Source organism: Periplaneta americana, chromosome 6 (genome assembly GCF_040183065.1).
Source record: "Periplaneta americana isolate PAMFEO1 chromosome 6, P.americana_PAMFEO1_priV1, whole genome shotgun sequence".
NCBI classification, from domain to species: Eukaryota; Metazoa; Arthropoda; class Insecta; order Blattodea; family Blattidae; genus Periplaneta; species Periplaneta americana.
Genome location: NC_091122.1, coordinates 79,318,841 through 79,344,523, shown reverse-complemented (window position 1 = coordinate 79,344,523; position 25,683 = coordinate 79,318,841). Strand labels below are relative to the sequence as shown.

Below are 25,683 nucleotides of genomic sequence, written 5' to 3'. Positions count from 1 at the left end.
AAACATCATTACAAACTTATACAGAATGGAAGTGAAATATCCCTGCAGATTTTCAGAGCGAATATCTCATGTTGTATATAACAAAAAGGTGTAATACCATTGGTAGCCTATAAATCTATGTTTTTTTTTTTCCCGCAAATATTTAACACTCTCTTATTCCGTAACTATTGCGAGTAAGATTGTGAGTATTATCCATATCGATAGAAATCCAATAAAGAATTTTTTATCCATCTCACGTATTTCAACAGATTGGACGGTTTTCGTGTAAATTTAATTAGAAAACCACTAATTTGAAGCCGCTGATCGAAGCAACCAGCTTGCAACATTATAGTCAGAAATGGAGATGGGAGGTAGTTCACTAAGGCAGACAGACCTGAATTCGTTGACATCTTACATCTATATTACGAAAAGAGAGAGCAATATATTAGTGGCGATGTTGCCATACTCCCGAAAGTTGGAACTGAATTTTATAATTAACCGCGCATTTCATCGCAAAACGCAATATTGGTTTCCTATTTATTTAAATGTACCCTATCATCCCTTTCAATCTGAAGGATTATTTCACTTCCACCTCATATAGATCATTAGTAAAGGAATCTTCCTAAACATTAAATCATTACCAAGTGCAACAGGGAAAAAAATAGGAATTGAAACACACAAGACTGCATACAGAATATCTACAAAATGTAGGCACAGAAACGTCAATAAATTTTGTCCTTAAATCAATGAAAATATTGGAAGAATTATCACTAAAAGAAAACTTGAGAAAAAATTCTCAGCTTTATAATAAACGCTCACTGCATTCCTCACAGACAGTTCACATTTCAGGGACAGGAGTATGATGAACGCTTTTCATAATAGTAAGACATCAATGATAAATGGAGTAGCTAATGAAACAAGTAAGGAAACAAATATCCTCCACCAATTCACTTCCTAGTCATAGAAAAAAGTGGGCAGTTAGTGCTAAAGTCTTGAGAAATAAGTCATAAATAGACCGCGCATTTTTAGGTCTTAAATATATGCTTTAGGTGCATAAAATAAGCTCTTTGAGTACCTTATTTAGGCTTTATAAAACATAAAGTAGACTCTAGAAGTATAGGATAAGAAAACACTATACATATTAAAAAAATAATACAATGTTAAAAAATTAGCAAATTTATTAACAAAGTCAAGGAAATTAATATTAGACCTATACATGGAGTTGTAAACATAAGAAATAGTACACGAGTAAACAAACTGTGTTTACATAAAAGTTTAAACTTTGTCAAAAGTACCGGTATTGTCACTTAAAATATATGCAGTCTTCTAATGCATGCATTTAAAACTCCACAAAAATTGTTTTAATTCTTCAAACCACAGTTGGCTTCACAATAAATTACTAAACCCTTTTCAGAGTATTCTAGAGAAAAAGTTTGGTACTTGTAGGTGAAAATCAGTTTATAAGCAGAAAAGGAACATTCTATATCAACAGACGTGACGAGGACATACTTCAATTTCTGCACATGTTCAACTGGAATGTTGCAATCAACTACACCGGATTTCCCCACAAGAATACCTGCTGCTGCACACAGTTCATTCAGGCCTTTATTCCTTTGTAAAACTTTTCCAATTTTGTACGTACCTTTTCCTCCATATCTCCTGGCGGTTCCTTGATATTTTTATTGCACTCCTCAAGAGAAGCCATGTTTTCATAGATAGGTTTTACATGAGTTTTCATATTCTGAAATGATTGCTACCAGAAACGTAATATAGTGGGATCACATGTAAGCCAAATCACGCGGGATGGAGGGATCTTCGAGTAACTGTTTTGCCGAAGTGACACAAGGAGTATCCTCGGGTAGATTTTCTATGGCTTCTTGGATCTTTAAGGAATGTTCACTGTAGTACTCTGATGCTTTTACCCACGTACCCCATCGGTTAAGAAGTGGTTGAGGAGGTGGCAGAGGAATGAATACCCGGGAGCCTGTATCCTTGACGGTGTCTTAACGAAAACTTTCTTCACCACAAAGATTAATTTATTGGCTCTAGGAAATTCTACCCTTACTTGTTCTGCCACGTAGTTAATATTATGGGCAATAGACGTCAGTGTAATATAGAGGGATGGATTATCCTAAGCAGAGCTATTGCAGCAACTATGTATGCTTCTGCATCTGTGTAGACGAGCAGCACTTTGTTTTCGTTAACATTATTCGGATATAGTACTTTCAGTACATTGTCGAGAAATTGAGCGATTGTTTCCTGGTTTGTCTGAGAAAAAGTTGCTTTGTGCATATCATGTAAGCTCGGGATGGTGCATCTGGATTCAATTTTCCGCAATGTATCGAGCAAGATCGTCAGTCGTTTCGTCAACTGATATCCAGATACAGAGTGAGTCAGGAGGAAAGATACATAGTGTGAGGGGTAATAATATTGGTGATTCTGAACAAAAAAGTTTATATGAACATACGTTCTGTTCTTAACAGTATCTGGCATACAGTTATTTGAAAATCATGGGCGTTATTCTCATGTCCTTCATCAATACTCACATGAGAACTGAACATTGATGACCAACTGATCGAGCCAGTTGTTTCAGATAACCGTCAGTATGGTATCTTTATTTTCTTCAAAATGTGTTACCAGAATACTTGGAGAATATTCCTTTGGCAACACGACCTCATATGCAGTGGCGCTAACTTTTGGAAAATATTGGGTGGGCTCAAATACTTCAGTTATAAGTTGACCTAAATAAATCTCATAAATAATAATGGTAGTAATAACACGAATTATGAGTAGGCTCGAGCCCTATATGTGTTGACACCACTGCTCGTATGTATTTTCAGCACGGAATTCCTGTACATTTCGTACGGCCAGTGACGCAGTACCTCAATTAAACGTATCCTGGGCATTGGATTAGTCGCGGTGGAGTCATTTCTTGGCCACCGAAGTCACTCGACCTACTCCATTGGATTACTGTGTGTGGGGTTGGCTTAAGAGCGAAGTTTACATCCGCAAAGTGGAAATAAGACAGGAACTTCTCGCTCTCATTTTACGTAGTTGTGCTGAAGTAAAGGAATGTCCGAATCAGCTTACATCAAAAACACAGCAGCTGTCTACAAGAGCTACAAAGTGCATTGAAGTTGACGGTGGATTTTTTAACATGTTCTGTAAAGAAAAGTACATAATTAAACAGAACATAAGGTAACAATGTTTTAATTTACTATAACCTACACTTTACCCATTCCTCATTGTTTCGATTAGTTTTCTCAGAAACCGTTAAGAACATATGTTCATATAAACTTTTTTGTTCAGAATCAGCAATAATATCACCCCTCAAACCATGTACCTTTCCTCCTGACTCACTCTGTATGTGAGTCTCCAATATCTTGTCGGATTCTGTTCATGGTGTCAATGTAGGTTGAATTCAAGTAATTTTTGCGCACCGTTGACTCAGAAGAGAGTGGCTGATGGTAGTATTTTTTCAAGAAACGCTTTCAATGTTGGATTTTCTACTCGTAGTTTCCGGAATGGGATGTTAACTGCTACACGGGCATGACATAAGTCACTGTAAATCTGATTCTTTTTGCTGGATTCTTCAGATGGTTATATCAAGAGAGTCTGCTTAAATTGTATTCGGCATTAGCATTATGCAATGCTCCTTGTGTATATTTCGAAATTCTTAGCATATTTAAATTACCAAATTGTTGGTTGCGCTCATTGATGTCAGTGAAGTTTGTTAGATTCAAACAATCAACAATAGAAGCGCTCTTCCACTCACAGAGAGAGAGAGAGAGAGAGAGAGAGAGAGAGAGAGGGGGGGGGGAGAGAAAGAGAGAAATTAAAAAAAAGGAAAATCATTGTTATAGTGCTTACAAGTATAACTTGGAATTTATTTAAATAGCACTTCACAAACGGGGGGGGGGGGAATTAAAATTTCGCTGCCTTGTCTCTAATAGGCAAAAACGTCAAATAGGCCGTTTTAGGCACTCTCAAATAGCATTTTTAAGCATAAATGTTCATGAAACGTGTAAATAATAAGTCCCAAAGCTAGACTATGTGTTATCAATAGAAAAATAGTTTTCTTTTAAAAAATTCGCGTTCTACTGATAAATATGAGAAAAGAAGCTGTTACCATGCCTCGGATAAATTCGAGTATTACTACGTAGCTACTCAATTGTGCAATGTTAACTAAAAATTACAAAAATTCAAACGGATGTTACTGAAAATAAGATATACTGTAGAATGAGTGAAATTTTCTCGAAGAAACAAGCCTTTCAAAACCAACCTAAGAACTATCCATAGAATACCTCGAAACCACATTTATTTCCATCAAAAGGAGCTCCAATTAATTATTTGCTAACATAATTGTGATGTAGTCGATTAGATGTACACTTCATATGTCACAGAAAATAATAAAGAAATGCTTTTTGCTCAGCATCCTTGCTATTTTTTTTTTTTCATTTTTTTTTTATTATCCAATGTAATAAACGTTGCTTACGAGATTATATACAAGATGGTGCATAGCACAATCGAGAGTGGTTCTCTGAGCGTCATGATAATTTCTGCCTCTAGGTTCACCTCGCAGTCCTATTAAATGATGAATAGTTCCATTACTAAGTATTGTGTACCTTGAAAATTCTTTGATTAATTTTCCATCACTGATCAAGTACGAAGTTTATAAACATAACAAGCATATTACAGTCTTATTTGACATTTATTTATGACTTGTTAAATATGAGTATGCAGATTTTCAGCGTCATTTAATGGAATTTACAATTTTGTTTCCCGACAGTCTGAATTTGTTAAATTAAAAATTTTTCTTCCAAACTACATTGTTCATCTGGTTCATTTACTTTGGCAAGTTGATTGTTTTCAGTTCCGTGTTTTTCCTTCAGATTTCGTTCCCTCTAATTTGTTATAATTGCTGAAAGTGAACTACCGGTGTCTTCTACTTTCAGACATCAACATCATCATCATCATCATCATCATCATCATCATCATCATCATCATCATTGTCGTCGTCATCATCATCATCATCAAACTAATATAGTTCTTAGTTTGTCTTGCCTTAAGACAATCAGTAGCGTTACTCGAGGAAAAGAGTATGGTTTACCATCATCCACGGCAATGGTTAAATTGTTACTGCTGAATATTGACACATACGATTTGCATTATTTACGATACAACATACGCAGCAATGCGATTTTAATGTTGAGCATGCCGAGTTTAGTGTAACGTACTCCCCTAATCGTCCAAGCCAAATCAAATATTATTACGACATTACGAGTAATAAATCAATAAATAATAATTACTACAATTATTCGTTGTGATAAAGTACAATTATCACTGCATGGTGTACCGAAGAGTTTACTTAATGTTTTCTTCAAATTGACATGTCATGAACGAAGACAGAAAACAGCTCAGGGGAGCGAGATGCAGACATTACTAAAAATTAAATGGGGGTCGAGGAGAGCGGATGCGCATGTGCCTATGGGCGGGAAAACTCTTAAAAAAAAAAAAAACGTCCCTGAGATTCCTGAGATATTTGTTTATGTTTTGGGAAATAGTCAAATTCGAAAACTATTTCTAATCATATACAGGGTAAATTAGGGTCTGTTGGACAGTCGGGCATGTTGGACACTTTGTACTTTAACGTGTTATCTCGCCACTACTAGCAGAATGTGATGCCCACAAGTGGCGAGGTAACACGTTAAAGTACAAAGTGTCCAACATGCCCGACTGTCCAACAGACCCTAATTTACCCTATTGCAGACTGAGTTCATAATTAATTTAATCCCAACTCCTAATTTAAAAACTGTTTACACAGATTAAAATATAATAGTATTTGCTATTACTATCCACTACAGGTTAATCAGCAGGCCTATTAGATATTTATTTCACCACTGCAAGGTGCAAGAAAAATCGCACAATTGTACTAATCATGTATTGTGACTGCTGTTTGCATTAGTAAAAATGGTAACACTTCAACGTCAATATATTAAAAAAAAAAAAAAGGGATAAGTTACGCCCACGTACAAATGATTAAATTATGAAGTCAGGAAATGGAAGATAATGCAGTACCTTAATTCATTGGAATAAAATAATAATAATAATAATAATAATAATAATCATAATAATAATAATAATAATAATATCAGTAATAATAATAATCATAATAATAATAATAATAATAATAATAATAATAATAATAATAATAAATACGTGAAAAGAGTAGACTACAGAGTTCATGTAAAATATATTAAGTTTCTTTCATTATTTCTGGAAAGGTACGGTGTATGAATTGAACAACAGGAAGGTAGTACCTTAGTTTTGTAATATGTAATATCTTTTAATATCAAGAATGACAGCCATTCGTTCTAATATAATTGAGACGTAGAAGTTTTGAAATAACGTCTTTTGACCATAAATTATTGTACGAAGCATTTAATAAGCAACGGTGAGGCCTTTAAATGTCCCAAATGTCAATGTCATTTAATGTTTTGCTATGAATATCTAGCGCTCCGAGCGGCAGAATTGGCATTACGAGGGAACCACTTTAGACCCGTATATCAAGCGTCATGTGCCAGCTTGTATAATCTCATAAGCAACGGTAATAAACCCTATTTCACCCTGAGGTATATTAGGGTTATAGTTGGCATCAAGATACATATTTTATAACCGATAAACATTAGTAAAATATAAAATTTGGAAATTTATCGTTTGAAGAGGTGGAAAAATTCAAATACATGGGAGCAACAGTAACAAGTATAAATGATACTCGTGAGGAAATGAAACACAGAATAAATATGGGAAATGCCTGTTATTATTCGGTTGAGAAGCTCTTATCATCCAGTCTGCTGTCCAAAAATCTGAAAGTTAGAATTTATAAAACAGTTATATTACCGGTTGTTCTTTATGGTTGTGAAACTTAGACTCTCAGTTTGAGAAAGGAACATAGGTTAAGGGTATTTGAAAATAAGGTGCTTAGAAAAATATTTGGGGCTAAGAGGGATGAAGTTACAGGAGAATGGAGAAAGTTATACAATGCAGAACTGCACTCATTGTATTCTTCACCTGACATAATTAGGAACATAAAATCCAGACGTTTGAGATGGGCAGGGTATGCAGCACGTATGACTGAATCCAGAAATGCATATAAGGTGTTAGTTCGGAGACCAGAGCGAAAAAGATCTTTGGGGACGCCGAGACGTAGATTAGAAGATAATATTAAAATGGATTTGAGGGAGGTGGGATATGATGATAGGGACTGGATTAATCTTGCTCAGGATAGGGACGGATGGTAGGCTTATGTGAGGGCGTCAATAAACCTCCTTGTTCCTTAAAAGTCAGTAAGGAATTAAGTAAAGTGGTAATAAAAAATAGGAGTCACAGTCACAAATTACATGGATTATGTAGAAGCATGTATATTAGTGAAAGATTGACTCCTGTTAAAGATTAATTAGATGTTTGAGGAATAATCAATGCGAAAGATATATAAGAATGTCTAACCGTTTCAAAATACTGTAAATACGTAACTTTGAAAAGATAATCAATAGTAGACTGATAAAATAATATATGGCTCTCAGTTTCATATTAATACATAATTCTTGAATAATAAATCAATTACGAATAGTGATGGGATATTGCAAGCGCTGATATTCGGTTGCAAATTACATAGGGGAATCTGTCCTAAAATGACAAACTCAGGTAAAATGACATACCTTAGATTTCTCAGTACTTGTGCACGAGACAGCATTCCTCTGAACTTGGTTATGTTCGTATATTGGTTACAGACAACCTTCATAAATTACATTGATTTTTCGTGAAAAATCTTATTTGTGGGCTTAAATCAGCGAAAATCTTGTTGGGGAACTGTGGAGTGACATTTGTTTGGCTGGCATTTTACATAGACGTAAAGAAATCAAACATATTTTTTTATATATGAGGCACGTAAGTACTTTCGTTCTGATTATTTTTAACCTATTTTGTAACCTCAAAATCCATGTGAGCGTTGGCTGTTTCTCCATATGTTGAAAGCTACCAATCAGGATAAAATGACATACCATCTATGAGGATAAAATGACACACTACCGGTATGTCATTTTACCCGAAATGAAAGTTTATGTGGTTTTAGGTGAAAAAAACATCCATCCTACATGAATTTGGAATGTTGATGACTCCGCACTATTCCTAGCTGTTCAAAGACCAAAGAAAATCCTTGTAGCTCGAGAAAAGAAACAGATAGGGATTATAAAATATGCCAAGCGAGGTCAACAAGCAACAGTGTTGTCATATGAGTTCTTCTGGAAAGTTTGTTCTGCCTGCTTTGATATTTGTCATGAAGAAGTCAAAACAAGAACTCTTTTTATTAAGCTTCATATGGCACATTAAGACTAGTTAATGAACTAGGCTGGATGATTGGGAAGTTGTTCACACAGTGGCTGAAGTGCTGAATATATCAAAACATCCAAGAATCAACAAAGTACTTCTTCTGGTTGATGGTCATTTGGACCACAAACATATTTATTTGTTGACATATGCCAGAGATAATGTTTTCATTCTCTCTGCACATCACGCATCAACCTCACCTCTTAGATGTGAAATTCTTTCGGTCTCTCAAATCGTATCAGAACCAGGAAACTCCAAATAGTTGAGGGTTTATCTTAGGAGAGCTGGGTGTCCCAATACCAGATTGGCAGTTTATTTTCATTGTTCTACAGGAAAGCAGCCTCCAACCACAAGGCTATTATTTGATTTGCACAAACAAGAATTTGGCATTTGAATCAATCCTCATATATTTCCAGATCATGTTTTTAGTGCTGCAGGAATAACAGGATGGCCTATCATAAGAAGAAAGCCCAAAACAGGAAACAAACAATGCCAAAGACAATGCCCAACGGGAAGTACCTGCACTAATTCCTATAACTGCAGCTGGATCAGCAACACAGTATCTTCAACAGCTGAATCATGTTCTTTGTGATGTTCCGAAGAGTATCTGTTGTAAATCTTTGATGGAAACTACATCAAGCTTATTCGTGAGTTCATATTACTTATCCCCACTTCTGTTTCATCACAAATTGGGCATCTCTATAGGAAAAGAAGCACAACAGAGCACAAACTTTTACTAGCAGCCCTTACGTTGCTGAGATGAAGACAAGTGCTGTAGGGACGAAACATTTGGAATTAAGATGCGCATATCACCAAGTGAGGAAAAGGCTTCCTTTCGATGAAGAAGTGGACAATGATGATCTGGAATGCAACTGAGATGACGGTGGTGATATGTCATGCCTTTATTCAAATGACTTATTCTGTCATTCAAGACAAAAAGAGAATTGGCTCAATTGTACTAAGTGCAAGGAGACTTTTCTCAATTGTGCTAAGTGCAATATGTGAGCACCCAGCGAGTCTATTCGTCTCTCTAAGAGAGCAAAGTCATTTTCATGTCATATATATTGAAGTAAAAATATTCGACATCTTACTTTATGGTGGGTATGACATTTTATCCGAATACTGTCGATAAAATGACATAATGTTACGATTTTTTAAAAAGTTGTAAGGAGGAAATCTAATGTAAAATATCCTGCTTTTAACTGTGCCATAGTAATAGTAATGTAGTGTAATATCTGTATGTGTAAAAAATCTGGATAAATCGCAATAAAGAGAACGCCAATAGGGAAAGTTATCCCCACCCACATGAGATGTGTATTCGACACAACATTCACCTATCACGTAGAGGTTCTGATGAGCTAGTAGGGGAAAAGTGGAAGAGATAGTGAGCGGAGCTTCTACGTTCTGTCTATTGCGATTTCCCCAAAAATATTTTATTTATGAAGAAACACACCACCAACAACGGTTTCTTCTTATGGTACAATATGTCATTTTACGACAGTTTCCCCTACATGATCAGGAACAATTACAATAAATAAAATATGACACAAGTAGAACTAGACGGCATTTCGGAAGGCGGTTAGATGCTATACGCACCGTAGCATTTCTGGTATGTGATGTCACAAGGTTGTACAGTAGAACCAATCGGAATCTGTATTTAACAAGTACTACTTCCAGAGTTCGTTTGTTGACATGTGAATGTTTCAATACATTGAATTGAATAAGTAAAGCTAACATTTACTGTGTGTATATAAGATAAATGAATGGAAGGAGAGACTGTAAAATGACAAGTATTGCACAGACAGGCGCAGAAAATTGTGTTTAACGTGTATGATTATTTTTAAAACACTGACGATCAGAATGCTGCCGGCCATTGTGATCCTGGCTGTAATGTTGCCAACGTGCAAGAAACGACTGCAGAAGCATGTGTTGTGGAAATGAGAACCGTGCAAAGAATATTGTTAGTGACGGAAAGAAGGTTCATTTGATACCATGCTTACAGTAATCAACGGCTAAGGTCATTATTGTATTTTGATCATTTAAATTCTCTCCTGCGCTATTTGTATTGCACGTGCGCGTGAAGTACAATGTGACAATGTTGTACGCTGTCTTGCTCTCTCTATCTGTCTCTCTCTATCTTGATGCTCGAAGCTCTCGACTCTAACGTTAGCAGACTACCGCCTTCCTAATTGCCGTCGACTTCTTCTAGTGACTAGCTAAGGAGCAATATACAATACTCGGCAATACAAATGTAAGCAGTAAATGAATAATAGAAGTAATGACGTAAAATTGCAAATTAAGCACTTAATTTAAAAGCAATAGTTAATAGTAAAGAGATAATAATAACAATGGATTGATTACAGTTACAGATTAAACACTAAAAACAATAATTAGCTATTAAACTCATTATTTTTAGAACAACAATTAGCCACAGTAATAAATAGATGACTTCATATTTGCGAATTATACATGACTTACGAACAATAAATAGCAATAAAGAGATATTAGAAGAAATGGCTCAAAGTTAGAAATCAAATACATTATTTAAAAATAATATCCAATAATAAAATTATAGTACGGAAAATTAATGTGGATTAGATCTAATGCAATGTTTTGTTTTTCGGAATAATTTAACATTTCACAATTTCAGAAATATTCTATTCAAGAACATAAAACAATTACTGTATAAGATTTAGAGTTCGCAAGTATTTTGCTTAATGGTTTGGTAAATGTGAAATTTAACACGTTGAGCGCCATTAAACAGTATAATTTTTTTTGCACCGGCCCATTATCATTTTTTATGTTATTAGATTAAAATCGCATGGGAAAGAATGTCAATGTTGTCCCTACCACGAAATTTTACGATCTGACCAGCGGTCCTGCCTAGCGGTCCATAGAAACACCTGTGCAGCTGGAGGAAATAAATTAATTTTGATTGCTCATTGTTGTTTTCGCACATTTGAGCGTCTCAAGTGTCTTGACTGCGACCATTCCGAAGTGATTTCTGTCTGAATCGTATATGTGAATGTTGAATTACTCTTGATTCGTGGTAGTCGTTTTGTTGCACAGCTGGTGTTGCTGGTGTCTCGAATTCGATCATTCTTATGTAATGTTAAGCGTGGTGTGACAGTGTAATTTAGTTGTGAATGCAAAACGCACATCATCAAAATTTTTCCATAGTAATACTGTGACGTAAAATTCATTGCAGTAATAAGAAACAAAATGAGTGAGCGTTCTCGACGGATAGTGCAAAGGGAAAACATATGTCTCCGGGTAAGTAAAAATAAAATTATCAATAAACTAATTAATACTAGTCTTACTAAAGTCAAAATTGTATATCACTTCTAAGTATTATAATACTCTTCTTCGTAGATACATCGGAACAAAGTGACTGTCGACCTAGTGACGAGTGGAGAGTTGGTATAGGGCTGGCCTTTTATGCCCAAGGTTGCGGGTTCGATCCCGGGCCACGTCGATGGCATTTAACTGTGCTTAAATGCGACAGGCTCATGCCAGTAGATTTATTGGCATGTAAAAGAACTCCTGCGGGACAAAATTCCGGCACATCCGGCGACGCTGATATAACCTCTGCAGTTGCAAGCGTCGTTATATAAAACATAACATTAACATTACCAAAGTGACTCCGAGAAAGAGAAAGAAGTTGTATTTTCTTCAGATGATTCAATTGAAGATCCTACTCATGAAATGAGTGATAGTTCTGGTGAAAGTTACAGTTCTGATAAAAGTAACACGAAAACATTATCTAGGTCTACAGAGACATTGAGGGACCGTAATGCAGTATTAACACCAGCCACAAATGAAATTGCAGCGATAGGCGATAATATCAATTCCATAAAACACACCATGCAGGAAAATGATCACTTGAAAATGACATCATCGATGAGAACTTATCCCTAATCTCAAATTCAGATTTCGTACAAGGGGCTCAAGCTGACCACGTGGGTTGAAAGGATCATGAAGGGAATCACTTAGATTTTGAATTCAACGAGACTTTCGGTTTGAATCCGGCAATCGCTGTTCTTTTAGTAGAGAAGAACCCATTTGATTATTTTTCTTTATTTATTGATGATGGTATATTCGATCACATGGTGAATCAAACAAATATTTATGCCACACAGTGTTTAATGTCAGGTTCTGATGTTTCTGATTCTTCAAGACTGCATTCCTGGCAACCAACAGATAGAAATGAAGTGAGAAAATTTTTGGGCATAATGGGTTACATTGGATTAGTGAATATGCCGTCTCTGTGTCATTACTGGTCTAAAAGAACTCTCTTCAAAAGCAATATTGTGTCTAAAGTTATGAGTAGAAACAGTTTTGAGCTTTTACTGAAATTCTCGCATTTCAATGATAACCAATTTTGTCCTGAAGGTGATCGTGTCTACAAAGTAGAACAACTTGTCAACATACTCATTCAGAAATTTCAGAATGCTTATACGCCCGGTCAAGTGTACTGTATAGACGAATCACTAATACCGTTTAGAGGTCGTCTTCTCATAAAACAATATATGACACAGATAGCTCACAAGTATGGAGTAAAACTGATCAAACTTTGTTGCGATGGTGGGTACAAATGGAATATAAAAATTTATGCAGGAAAGGAACAAGATTCTGGCAGCTCTGTACCAGCAAATGTTGTCATGAAATTATCTGAAGAACTGCTGAATACTGGAAGAACAACTGTAACTGATAATTATTACACCAGTTTGGAACTTGCAAATAAGGTACTTGACAAGAAAACTCACCTCGTAGGAACACTAAGAGCCAATAGAAAAGGGTATCCAAGGGAGGTAGTTTGTAAGAAACTGAAACGTGGCGAAATAATTTCGAAGGAAAATGATCGCGATATTTGCATCCTAAAATGGAAAGACCGAAGAGATATATTTATGCTCTCAACGAAACACTCCAATGAAACAGTAACAGTTAATAGACGTACAGGTCCAGTAGAAAAACCTCTTACTGTAATGGATTATAATACTGGGAAGAGTTCTGTTGATGTCTCAGATCAAAAGGCAAGTTACAATATAGCTCTAAGGAGAACACTGAAATGCTATTGAACTCATATTTGGAACAACAATAGTAAATTCTCATCTTATCTACAAAATCGTGACTCATTCTACTATGAACATTACGGAATTTAGAGAAAGAATAATGGAAGATCTGTTATTCTCAAATGAAGATCCGACGATCCAACTGAACAGCCGCAAACATCGACGTTTAGGAAAAGAATAGCACTAAATACACATTCATTTAACCCTTAACTACTATTGTCCTTTTGTGGAACATAAGTACTATCATCGGGTCAAATCTGACCCGAAAACATTTTTCTATATATTACGAGACTGAGGAAAGTTTTGAACTTTCTATTAAAGCACACAGTATTTTGGAGGTTTTAAAGACCGTATTCATAACATTTATTGAAATTATTCAATTTACCTTCTCTAATACATCATGTTTAAATGTTAATCAAATTTTCATCGTACATTTTCAATGATTTGTAAATATATACAAAACATTTATAATTAATAATTTATTCACTATACATATGCATTATTACTGTTATTGAAGCATTAAACAACAAAACTGTCAAGGAAATTGGTGAAAGTATAGTTTCTTTAAACAAAATTATAGCAAATAATATACTTGTATAACAAAAGCTGTGAATGAAAAAGAAAGAAAATCAAAATTATCATTTTCATTATTTGGCCATTAAACATCAAATAAAAAATGTTCCTACGATAAAAAATTACTGAATACATGAAGGAATAGCTAAGAGACATATGAATAATCCATGACCAGTGTCACCAGGTACTACAATATTCATCTTCATTGACACTTTTACTCATCATTATCAGTGCTATGCATCTATTCACTGCAAGGATTACAGATGATCTTAACAGTGCAATATTTCTTGTAAACAGTGCTATTGCATTCACTGCAGACTGTGGAATGCCTGTTGTCAACAGAAGATGGGCAAACCTAACACCGTCTCCTTTTTGTAGGTGGCTCCTCTCTTCTCTCAGGTTTATCCTTCTCTCCAACAATTTTCTTCATGGTTGCTCGTAATGTTCTAGGAAGTCTAGATTCAAGCTTCCTTCGTTGAATATGTGGGCTAACTAAAGCTTTCCCTAAATTTACACCGAAATCCCTACGACTTATGTTTGCATGTATGTCTTTCGATGTGAAAAGCACATGAGCATTGACAGAAGCAATGTCCATTTATGCCATGAAAATTGCAAGTGGCCATCTTCTCTTTCTTCTCTGAAAAGTGTAGTTTCCACACTTTTGGTCCAATGAATCTACCTCTCCTTTAGTTCTGTTGTAGTCTTCAATAATTTCTGTCTTTCCATTTTCGGCAATGTTGCTGTCGTGATGCATTGAAGAAAAAAGACAAGCAGGATCATCAAACCGTATTGAAATCAATAGAAACAGAAATCGATCTAAACTCATTGTGGCTCTGAAAATATCTCTGCCGGTACCGTCAGCATTACATAAACCCTTTGCGCCCTCATTGCGAGACTTGAAAACTCCACTCAAATACAGTAGCCCCAGAAAATCATTCAGTTCCACAGTACCGATGTGATTAGTGAATGAAGCTGTTTTACCATAATTTGCAGAAAGTTCTGTTATTTTTGCATTTGTATTAGTAACAATCAAATTCGGAATTTTATCGTCAAAAAGTAACTTCCGAAAATCAATTTGTTCATTAGAATGAATCGTTCTTCTTGCACCTCTAAGTTGAGGCAATTTTATCCTACTGTATTATGTTGTCTGGTCCTCGAACTGTGGAAAGGTGCAGTAAACCACTTGTATCTTTTTTTTTTTTTTTTCCATAAACACTTTCTCCATTTCCTGTATATTATGTTTGAAATATCTCTGGTTCACAATCTCCCACTGCACATACCTCTAGTTCACGTTCTGTCAATGTAGATGCCTCTGGTTCTTGAGTTAGTCCTATAGTTATAGCTGGTTCCCGTTGTAGAAATTCAGATGAATCCTCTTCACGAGCCGCCACTAATCCTGCTTCACGAGCCGCTACTAATTCTGTTTCACGAGATGCCACTGTTAATGTGTATGACTTACCATCCGGCACAGCAAATATCTCTGGTTGATCTAGTTCACTTGAATTTTCTGTTGAGGAATGTAATATTTCCCTGAGATCTTCATCTGGAATTTCTTCCTCACTGTGTTTATCATGATCACTTACTATAGTTTCTGCATCAATTAAATCATTGTCAGACACTTCGTCTAACCAAGCAGTAATTTTCTTCTCACTCATGGTGGAATTGTTCACAAAAGAAAATACAATATAAAAACACTTATCGCAAAGAAAGTTTCATTAACTACTATCGTCGGGTCACTGCTGACCCGACTTCCTCCTTGTGAGCAAGACACAATTTTTTCTGAATCAATTAAATCATTGTCAGTTACTTCGTCTAACCAAGCAGTAATTTTCTTCTCACTCATGGTGGAATTATTCACAAAAGAAAATACAATATAAAAACACTTATCGCAAAGAAAGTTGCATTAACTACTATCGTCGGGTCACTGCTGACCCGACTTCCTCCTTGTGAGCAAGACACAACTTTTTCTGACGACAATCAAGCTTTAACTGATGCAGAACACCGCCGTGGAAGAATACAGAAAGGCACAATAATGAATTATTAAAACTCGCAGAGATATCTAAGAAATTAAAGTGACTGGGTCATTATTGACATGACGATAGTAGTTAAGGGTTAAGAAACATGAAAGCCCAGCTCACAAGATGCTACAATCGGAAAATAGCAGGTGTGATATCCAAAAACAAAGTAAAGAAAGTCACAACTTACTCTGAAGAATGCGAGGGAAAGCCGCACTTTTGCTTAGAATGCTTCGCTAATTGTCATAATTAGTATTTGTGAGATTCTCAGGACTACTGATATTTTTATAACTTTGTGCAATAAATTAATTTCGAGACGAATATTTTTCAAATAGCTTTCAGTAGTGTATTTTGTTATATTATTTGTCAAGTAAAATATATGTAAATTACTCTCTTTCATACAAATTTCGAATATTTTCAAGCTAGAGAATATTATTTAGTGCTTATCATCAGTCTCAATGTTAATGTGAGTTTATTAAAAATATTCAAAATAAAACGTTGTTTTCATAGTGATATGTATCTCATTATGTTTAGATTTATGGTTCTATAATAAACCCCATCCAAACCCCAATAATAGAAAAACTCTGATAAGGACCACAGCGGTCCGATCCATACTTAGAATTCAATATTGCAGCGGTCAGCTGCCCTGTAGAGCTCGCAAAATAACGTGGGATGTTGGCGGTCATATGGACCGCCTTGGCGTACGAGAAAATATACATAGCGGGCCACAGAGACCGCTCAGGCGCTCAACGTGTTAAAGAGTTCAGTAACAGCTCAAATTCGTATCTTTCACTGCAAAAAACTGGACAATCATAATATACATGTTTGACATCTTGAGATTCCTAACCACAAATGAAAGTTTCATGGTTTTTAGTATGAAATCTATTTAAGTATTCCCCTAATTTTTCATACCCATTCAAAAACTGTGTCAGTACGAAATTTGGCGTTATTACTTTACGTTTACTTCGATCATAGACCGTTGGAAAATACAGCTATTTTGTAAGAGTTCCCTTATTACTTACTTACTTACTTACTTACAAATGGCTTTTAAGGAACCCGAAGGTTCATTGCCACCCTCACATAAGCCCGCCATTGGTCCCTATCCTGTGCAAGATTAATCCAGTCTCTATCATCATATCCCACCTCCCTCAAATCCATTTTAATATTATCCTCCCATCTACGTCTCGGCCTCCCCAAAGGTCTTTTTCCCTCCGGTCTCCCAACTATCACTCTATATGCATTTATTGATTTGCCCATATGTGCTACACGCCCTGCTCATCTCAAACGTCTGGATTTAATGTTCCTAATTATGTCAAATGAAGAATACAATGCATGCAGTTCTGCGTTGTGTAACTTTATCCATTCTCCTGTAACTTCATCCCGCTTAGCCCTAAATATTTTCCTAAGAACCTTATTCTCAAACACCCTTAACCTATGTTCCTCTCTCAAAGTGAGAGTCCAAGTTTCAGAACCATACAGAACAACCGGTAATATAACTGTTTTATAAATTCTAACTTTCAGATTTTTGGACAGCAGACTGGATGATATGAGCTTCTCAACCGAATAATAACACGCATATCCCATATTTATTCTGCGTTTAATTTCCTCCCGAGTGTCATTTATATTTGTTACTGTTGCAACAAGATATTTGAATTTTTCCACCCCTTCGAAGGATAAATCTCCAATTTTTTATTTCCATTTCGTAAATTATTCTGGTCACGAGACATAATCATAAACTTTGTCTTTTCGGAATTTACTTCCAAACCGATCGCTTTACTTGCTGCAAGTAAAATTTCCGTGTTTTCCCTAATCGTTTGTGTATTTTCTCCTAACATATTCACGTCATCCGCATAGACAAGAAGCTGATGTAACCCGTTCAATTCCAAATCCTGCCTGTTATCCTGAACTTTCCTAATGGCATATTCTAAAGCGAAGTTAAAAAGTAAAGGTGATAGTGCATCTCCCTGCTTTAGCCCGCAGTGAATTGAAAAAGCATCAGATAGAAACTGACCTATACGGACTCTGCTGTATGTTTCACTGAGACACATTTTAATTAATCGAACTAGTTTCTTGGGAATACCAAATTCAATAAGAATATCATATAATACTTCCCTCTTAACCGAGTCATATGCCTTTTTGAAATCTATGAATAACTGATGTACTGTACCCTTATACTCCCATTTTTCTCCATTATCTGTCGAATACAAAAAATCTGATCAATAGTTGATCTATTACGCCTAAAACAGCACTGATGATCCCCAATAATTTCATCTACGTACGGAGCTAATCTTCTCAAAAGAATATTGGACAAATTTTGTACGATGTCAACAAAAGTGATATTCCTCGAAAGTTACCACAGTTGGTTTTGTCCCCCTTTTTAAAAATAGGTACAATTATGGACTCCTTCCATTGTTCTGGTACAATTACCTTTTCCCATATAGCAAGTACAAGTTTATAAATTTCGCTATATAATGCACTTCCACCCTCTTGTATTAATTCTGCTGGAATTTGATCGATACCTGGAGACTTGTACTTTTTCAGGTTTTCTATCGCAATTTCGACTTCTGAAAGCGTGGGTTCGGGTATAAATGGCTCAGCAGTTTGTATTTCAATTTCGTCCCGTTCATTTCTATTTGGCCTATGTACATATAGTAGTTGCGCAAAATAGTTTTTCCATCTGTTTAGGACTGATGGAGAGTCTGCAAGCAAATCACCATTCTCATCCTTGATCACGTTTACCCTTGGCTGATATCCGTTCTTAAATTCCTTTATACCCTTATATAAATCTGTAATGTTTTTATTCTTACTATTTGTTTCTACCTCATTCAGTTTTTCCTTCAAGTAACCTCTCTTTTTATTCCTAAGTGTACGACTTCCTTCCCGTCTTTCATTGAAATAATTATCTCTCTTCTCCTCAACTGGATCCTGTAAGAATTTCAATTTTGCCTGTTTCCTTCTTTCCACTGCAATGCAACAATCTTCATCAAACCACGGTTTCTTTTTCTTAGTTTCATAATAACCTATGCTCTGCTCAGCTGCAATTTGGTACTATCTCTGATATTTTCCCACACGCTGTTATCATCTAATTCTTTCTCAACTTCGTCGGAACTTTCTAAAGTGGCAAATCTATTCGAAATTTCGACCTGATAATTTTGCTTAATTTCCTCGTCCTTTAATTTCAAAATATTGAATTTAGTAATATTAACTTGTTGCTCTATTCGCTTGGCTACTGATAGTCTTTCTGTTAATTCTCCAATTACCAAATAACGGTCAGAATTACAGTCTGCACCCCTGAAAGTTCGAATTTCTACTATACTAGTATGTCTGCATTTATCTATCAAGATGTGATCTATTTGGTTGTGTGTCAATCCATCTGGAGAAATCCAAATATATTTATGTATATACTTGTGGGGGAATGTTGTACTTTTGACAATTAAATTTTTCGATGTGGCGAAGTTGACTAATCTAACTCCATTGTCACTACTAATTACGTGTAGGCTCTCTTTTCCAATAGTTGGTCGAAAAATATCCTCCCGTCCTTCTTTAGCGTTGAAATCCCCGAATAAAATTTTCATGTGATATCTAGGTAACTGATCAAAAGTATGTTCCAATTCCACTAAATATAATAACCTGTCACTGATAAATTCGACCTTTTTTACTGCTGATTTTATTCTTTTATGAACAAAGAATCCTGTTGCTAATTGGTGATTATTGTTTCCTTTCCCATAATACAACAAGTAAGCTCCTATTTGTGATATGCCATTCCCATCTAACCTAACCTTTTGTACTCCCACGAAGTCTATTCTATATCTAGCTAGTTCTTTAGCTACTAATGCTACCCCTCCTGTTCTATAAATACTGGTTACGTTCCAAGTGCCAAATCTCAAAACCTTATTCCTTTGCTGTGGTCGTGCCAGAAAATCAGTCATATTCCGAGGCTTATTGTAGGGATTCGTAACAAGCTTTTTTATTACGGTGATGGGTTGTTTTCCCTTCGCCCAACCCTCAAGCTGGAGGACCACCCCTTATCGACTGCCCACGACTGCTTATTCAATATATTCGCTGCTACCCTCCATATCTTGAGGCCGTCTCCTCTATCCGCAACCTGAGGACGCGTCATGCCGTGGTGATAGGGACCCACCATACATGGTCCCTTATTACTACTGACCCATTTTTCGTACCATTCTTCCATATAATATTCTTTGGCTACCTTTATATATATGATATAGGACATAAATTGTACGACAGTGGAATATCAGAGTTTGCTGCCATCTTTACCAATTCATCAGCTCTCTCATTTCCAACTAACCCAGTGTGACCTCTGACCCAAGTATAGAGATATGGATGGCCCTTTTCGTTTTAAAGTAATTGTCTGTGAAGCTATAGGGTTAGTGCTGTATTTATCATTAACTAGAGCTAGAATTCGTAGGTAGTAAAAGCTAATATTTTTAGTCGGTATAGTTTTGAAACATGCAACCATGCCCCCCGACTCCTTATATTTACCTTTCTTGACATTCAGTACTTAAATTAGTTACCTCTAAGGGTCTTTAATCCTCTTAACCACCACTTACAAAACAGCGGAGTGTTTAAAAGCTGCATTGTCTAGTCATTGTGACTTCTTGCATTTCGAGTCTTGTCAACCAGGCTCAAAACCTTCTTAACCGGCTTCACATAGACTCATCTATACTCGGCGTCATTCTTAACTCTTACTACATATAAATCCTAGCTCAACTGATAATATTGCTGACTGAGAGTCACTACGAACACAAGCACTGTAACCAAACAGACTGCACCATTTGATTGCTTCTCGCAAAGCTGATAGTTACACCTGAAACACTGAACATTCTGAGGAGAGTTTGAAGATAACTGACGTGTGTTCGCTGGTTTTCCTGTAGAGAACAGAGGCACTGTCTACTTTGGAATTTAGATTAGACTATTTTTCTAAACGCGATCCATCTGTATAAATCAAATAGTCATGGGAGTCTGCATCACAATCTCCTTTGAAACAAGGTATGTATGCAGATGGATGTCCTGCCTGGAGAGAATTTATTGGTTCTTGTACACGGAGATGTGTTAAAAACAGAGGGATTTTTCGGCCTTGTTTCACATTGCTCATGTTCGCTTAGAATTCACCAACCAGATATAATGGTTCAATATCGGCTATAATCTGAGAGGATGCAGTGGATATTGTACGATATCCTCGGATAACTCGTAAGAGGTATCTTCGCTGAATGTGAGATAATTTTTCTTGCGCTCATTTTTTCCGTAATATATGCTGAAATGCTGCCACACAGTAAATAACCATTGGTTCTACTGCACCCCGATATATTATCTTTAGTAAAGAGGAGATAAGTACCCATGTGGGTCTAGTTGCAGCGGAGAGCAGGGAGTAGCTTTCTAGCTTTACCAGCAATGTTTTGAAGACGTAGACGAAAAGTCAGACGCTTACACAATGTCAATACGGCAGTTGCTCTCGTCTCTGATACAACGAACTTTTTTTTTGTTGATTTTCGAGTTCGTTATTTTTTTAATGATTATTATGTGCTTATATAAGTTATGTTAACTCTCGCTAAGTGGTTTTATATTTTGTTTTATCTGTCTTAGTATATATTTTATTATTCTTAATATTTTTGTTTTATTATTAATTAATTAATTAATTTGTATTGCTATCTTTGTATTATCTCCGTCACAGTTATTCTATTATTATTATTATTATTATTATTATTATTATTATTATTATTATTATTATTTCTATCATCAACATTATTATTGATGTCTATAAAATTTATGTAGACTCTATTGGACTGTACCCGAGCACGAGCATATTATGCTCATTTCGGGTATCTATTCATAATATGTGCCATTTTCAAATGTAAATTGTGAATAAATTTGAATTTGAATTTGAATTATCTAAGATCATGCCTCAGTACTTAAGTTCATCTACTAGTATAATGTTTGTGTTATCCAAAGTTCTATTTTCCTTTTTCTTGTAGTTAGCATTGCTGATGTTTTGGACGCATTGAAGTTGAGTTTGTCTTCCCTCACATGTGACTGGTCGCTAGTGCTTCATTGACTATGTCCTGTAAGTGCCTAAATGTGCTTGATTTTGCAAGTATGAAAGCATTGTTGGCGTAAGCGTGCAGCGGCATCTTACAGGGAATCGTTGTTGTAGCAGATCATCATAAAATATAATCCAGAAATCTGGACTGCATGCTGATCCTTGTGGACATTCTCTCGTCACATGCTTGACAATGGTCTCGTCGCTTATGGTGAGCTGACGTCTGCGGTCTTAGAAGTAATTTTTAACTATTTTATATAAATTTCTAGGACGTCTTTTAAACTTTAGTTGATGGAGACTTTTTAGCCACCAGGCATTTTCAAACGCATCTGATATGCCCAAGGAGATTAAGACTTCAATTTCTTTCTCTGAGTGTATCCAATCTACAACTTTACAAAGTGCCAGTTCTGTCGATTTCAGCAGCATGAATTCAAATTGAAGTTCACTACGGTATCTGTTACTTAATAAGTGATACATAATGCGGTGTATGATGAGTTTCTCATGGCATTTTCCCAACACAGGCAGGAAGCTGATTGGTCGGAAAGAAGAGATAGTAACTTTGTTGCTACTTTGAAATTTCGGTATTACCTTAACTACACCGAATTTCCGGGCTCCAAACATTTATTGTAAATATTCAGTAGAAGTGAAGGATGTGAGAGATGTATTTGTTTGACAAAATTTTCCGACAGTCCATAAAGTCCCGGAGCCTTACGATCATTTTGCCTCAGAATTATGCATTCCACTTCAGGAGGTGTAAAATATAAATCATCTAATATATCTGGCTCAGCATCTGTTTTTGCAAGAATTACTTTTTGGACATCATTGTCTTCCGTGTCATCCGAAAAGAATTTACTAGCCAGGGCGTTTGCAGTATCTTTTGTATTTATTGTGGGTACATTTTCCGTTTCCAGCGTTGTTAGCACTTTATTAAAATTTTGTGGCTTCCGAGAGTGTTTATATACAATAACCCAGGGGTTTGTTTGTGTAGAACAAAAGATTTTCCAACCATTTGCTTTCGCTTGTGACATCATCAATTTGTATTGAGATTTGGCCATGTTGTAGATTTCTTCAAACTTCACACGATGAAAGTCACACTTCAATCGTTTATACCTTCGGTAATATGCGAGAACACGTTTTCTCATTATTGTAAGTTCAGTGTTCCACCAGTAGTTCTTCAAAGGTTTCTGGGTTAGTTTTGGTAGATGGGCACCACAAAGTCGTGATATAACATCCGTGAGATTTTTTGTAACAATATTTAACTCGGAAGAATTATTAATATTTTGTAGCTAGTCTGATACTGGTCCGAGTTTTCCAGTAGCTGATTTTTTTAAAATGCTCCCACAGTACATTTTTTGTTCTATACTTACTTGTTAAATACATTCCCTCAATGTTGCCACATGTATTTAACGTTGTGTTAATTTTAGTAACATTCAGACTGTGATCTGAAAGGGATGTCTTGTCGCTCACTCTCCACTCAGTAATATATGGTAATATTATAAATTACATACACTCAGATCTATAAAATTAGTAGAATTTCCGCGTCTTTATGTTGGCTGTTATCTTCTTTGAGTATGATAAGGTTGCTGTGAGCCGTGCCCACTACCACGGCCGTTCACCTAGTACGTCACTTCATCCGTCAGAGCGCTTTCAGACGTCACAGTATAGATAGCGCTATCAATCCCTTCATTTGTTCTTTCCAAATAACCCTATTGGCCGGGTCATTACGTCTCACGAGGATAGAGGGGGAGAGAGTTTACCTGTTTTAACGGAGATACACGGAACGTCACTTGGGTTCCGGTACGCGGCAGATACACTTAACAAGATTTAGGCTCTCGTACGCGGGAGATATTCGGAAACACTTGGCTCAGATTCAAGCTCTCGTATGCGACAGAAACATTTAACAAGACTTAGCATTTTGGTACGCGGCAGATATAGACAACGTGACTCGGGCTTTGTACGTGCTGGAGATAGATCAGTGGAGTAGTTAAATTGCGTCGTGTGTGTTTGGGATTTTAGTGGATCGTAGTTTGAAATATCGCTTGCTAGTGATACGTCTTGGGGGCAAGTTTTAGTATTTGCATCGAGTAACATATTTGTGAGATATATGGGTTTGAGGTATTGGGAATTATGTAAGGAAATATGATTTGAAATGTGAGTTCATGTTCCGAGACGGTTAGAGTGATAAGGCAGCGATTACGGTCTCACAGATGGTTTTAGTGTTTTCCCTGCTCCATTTTGATTGTTGCTTTCCTTCGCCGCTATTTTCTTATCATGAGCGTCGAGTTTAGTTGCTATTTAAATGATCCTTGAAATTGGAATTATCGTCCGTTACTTATTACGTGCATCTGTCTCCATCCCTCTCTCTCTCCGTTGGGTATTCATTTTGTAAAGTGCAGAGATTTGTGTTAGTGTAATTTGCACAGTTTATGTGAGCAATATGTGCAATGGGTAATGTATAGTGATCACTCATGTAATGTCTTATGCTGGGTAGAGTTTCTCTCTTATTGAGTGTATATGTATTTATAGTTTGGTTACTCAGTTTGAGTGGTATCTATGCTCGAATGGATCATGCATTAAGTTAATGTGCCGGCTGGGTGTTGTGTTCAGATTCATACTCAGATAGTTTATATATATATATATATATATATATATATATATATATATATATATATATATTTAAAGAGTGGTTGATGAACATATGGCTAATAGGTTAGTCACTGATTGTCGAGAGACGGCCATATTAGATTGTTTATCACTTATAAGTGTGTTGACCTCAGCCTTGTGATACATACATGATTTACATATCTTGGGGATATCATTTCAGATTAGTTTGTTCTATTTTCACTCACCCATTTCACATTTATTGTTATTTCGTTTTTCATTTATGCGCATTGTTACTTATTATTGTTAATTATATTTGTTTTACAAATTCACACTATTCATTTCTAAAAGTCTTCCACTGCGCACATCCAATCCTTCCAATGTGCCCTCCACCTGGCGAAAGCAGCCAATATAAGAAAGATAAAGAGGAGGAGTGGATGATCGTACCGCCGCCGCCCTCCACTCCACTCCACCACAGCTGATAGACAAAAGTCATAAAATTTTTTTGCCACGGTCGTCAGTAATGGGGCTTGACCACGCTGTATGTTTTGCATTTATGTCCCCTATAATTAGTAGAATTTATTTCTACTGGTCATTTTTTTACTTTTACAAACGCCAAGAATCTTAATATCAATCTCAGCAAATTATCGGAAAATTCACAATCTCTGAATGACCCTATACACTACAAATGCTTGCAAGATTGTTTGTTACTGATGGTAAAAGAGAGAACATAAATTTCAGAAGTGATGTACGATTGGTGAGACCTTAAATAACCACAATCTGGTTCTTCATCTTTGGAAAGTAAGGACAATAATGAGGAGTTCCAGATGGCTGGGAATAATATTGTTGGTTCGTTGCTAATGCTCAGCCATCTATTGGCTATTTTGTATACTAGTAATAATGAACGTGATCATCTTAAAGAATTGTTCCTTGACAACATGCAATAATCAAAGTATGGAAATTGCTTTCTATTACAGACAATTTAATAATTATTAATGTA

At 35.9% G+C, this 25,683-nt stretch overlaps 1 protein-coding gene across 3 annotated transcripts in view; it reads right to left on the bottom strand.

Moving 5' to 3' along the window:
* The window catches only part of stol (voltage-dependent calcium channel subunit stolid), a 1,833,618-nt gene that overhangs the window by 446,105 nt on the left and 1,361,830 nt on the right, over positions 1-25,683 (bottom strand). The gene's annotated exons all lie outside the window — the stretch shown is intronic.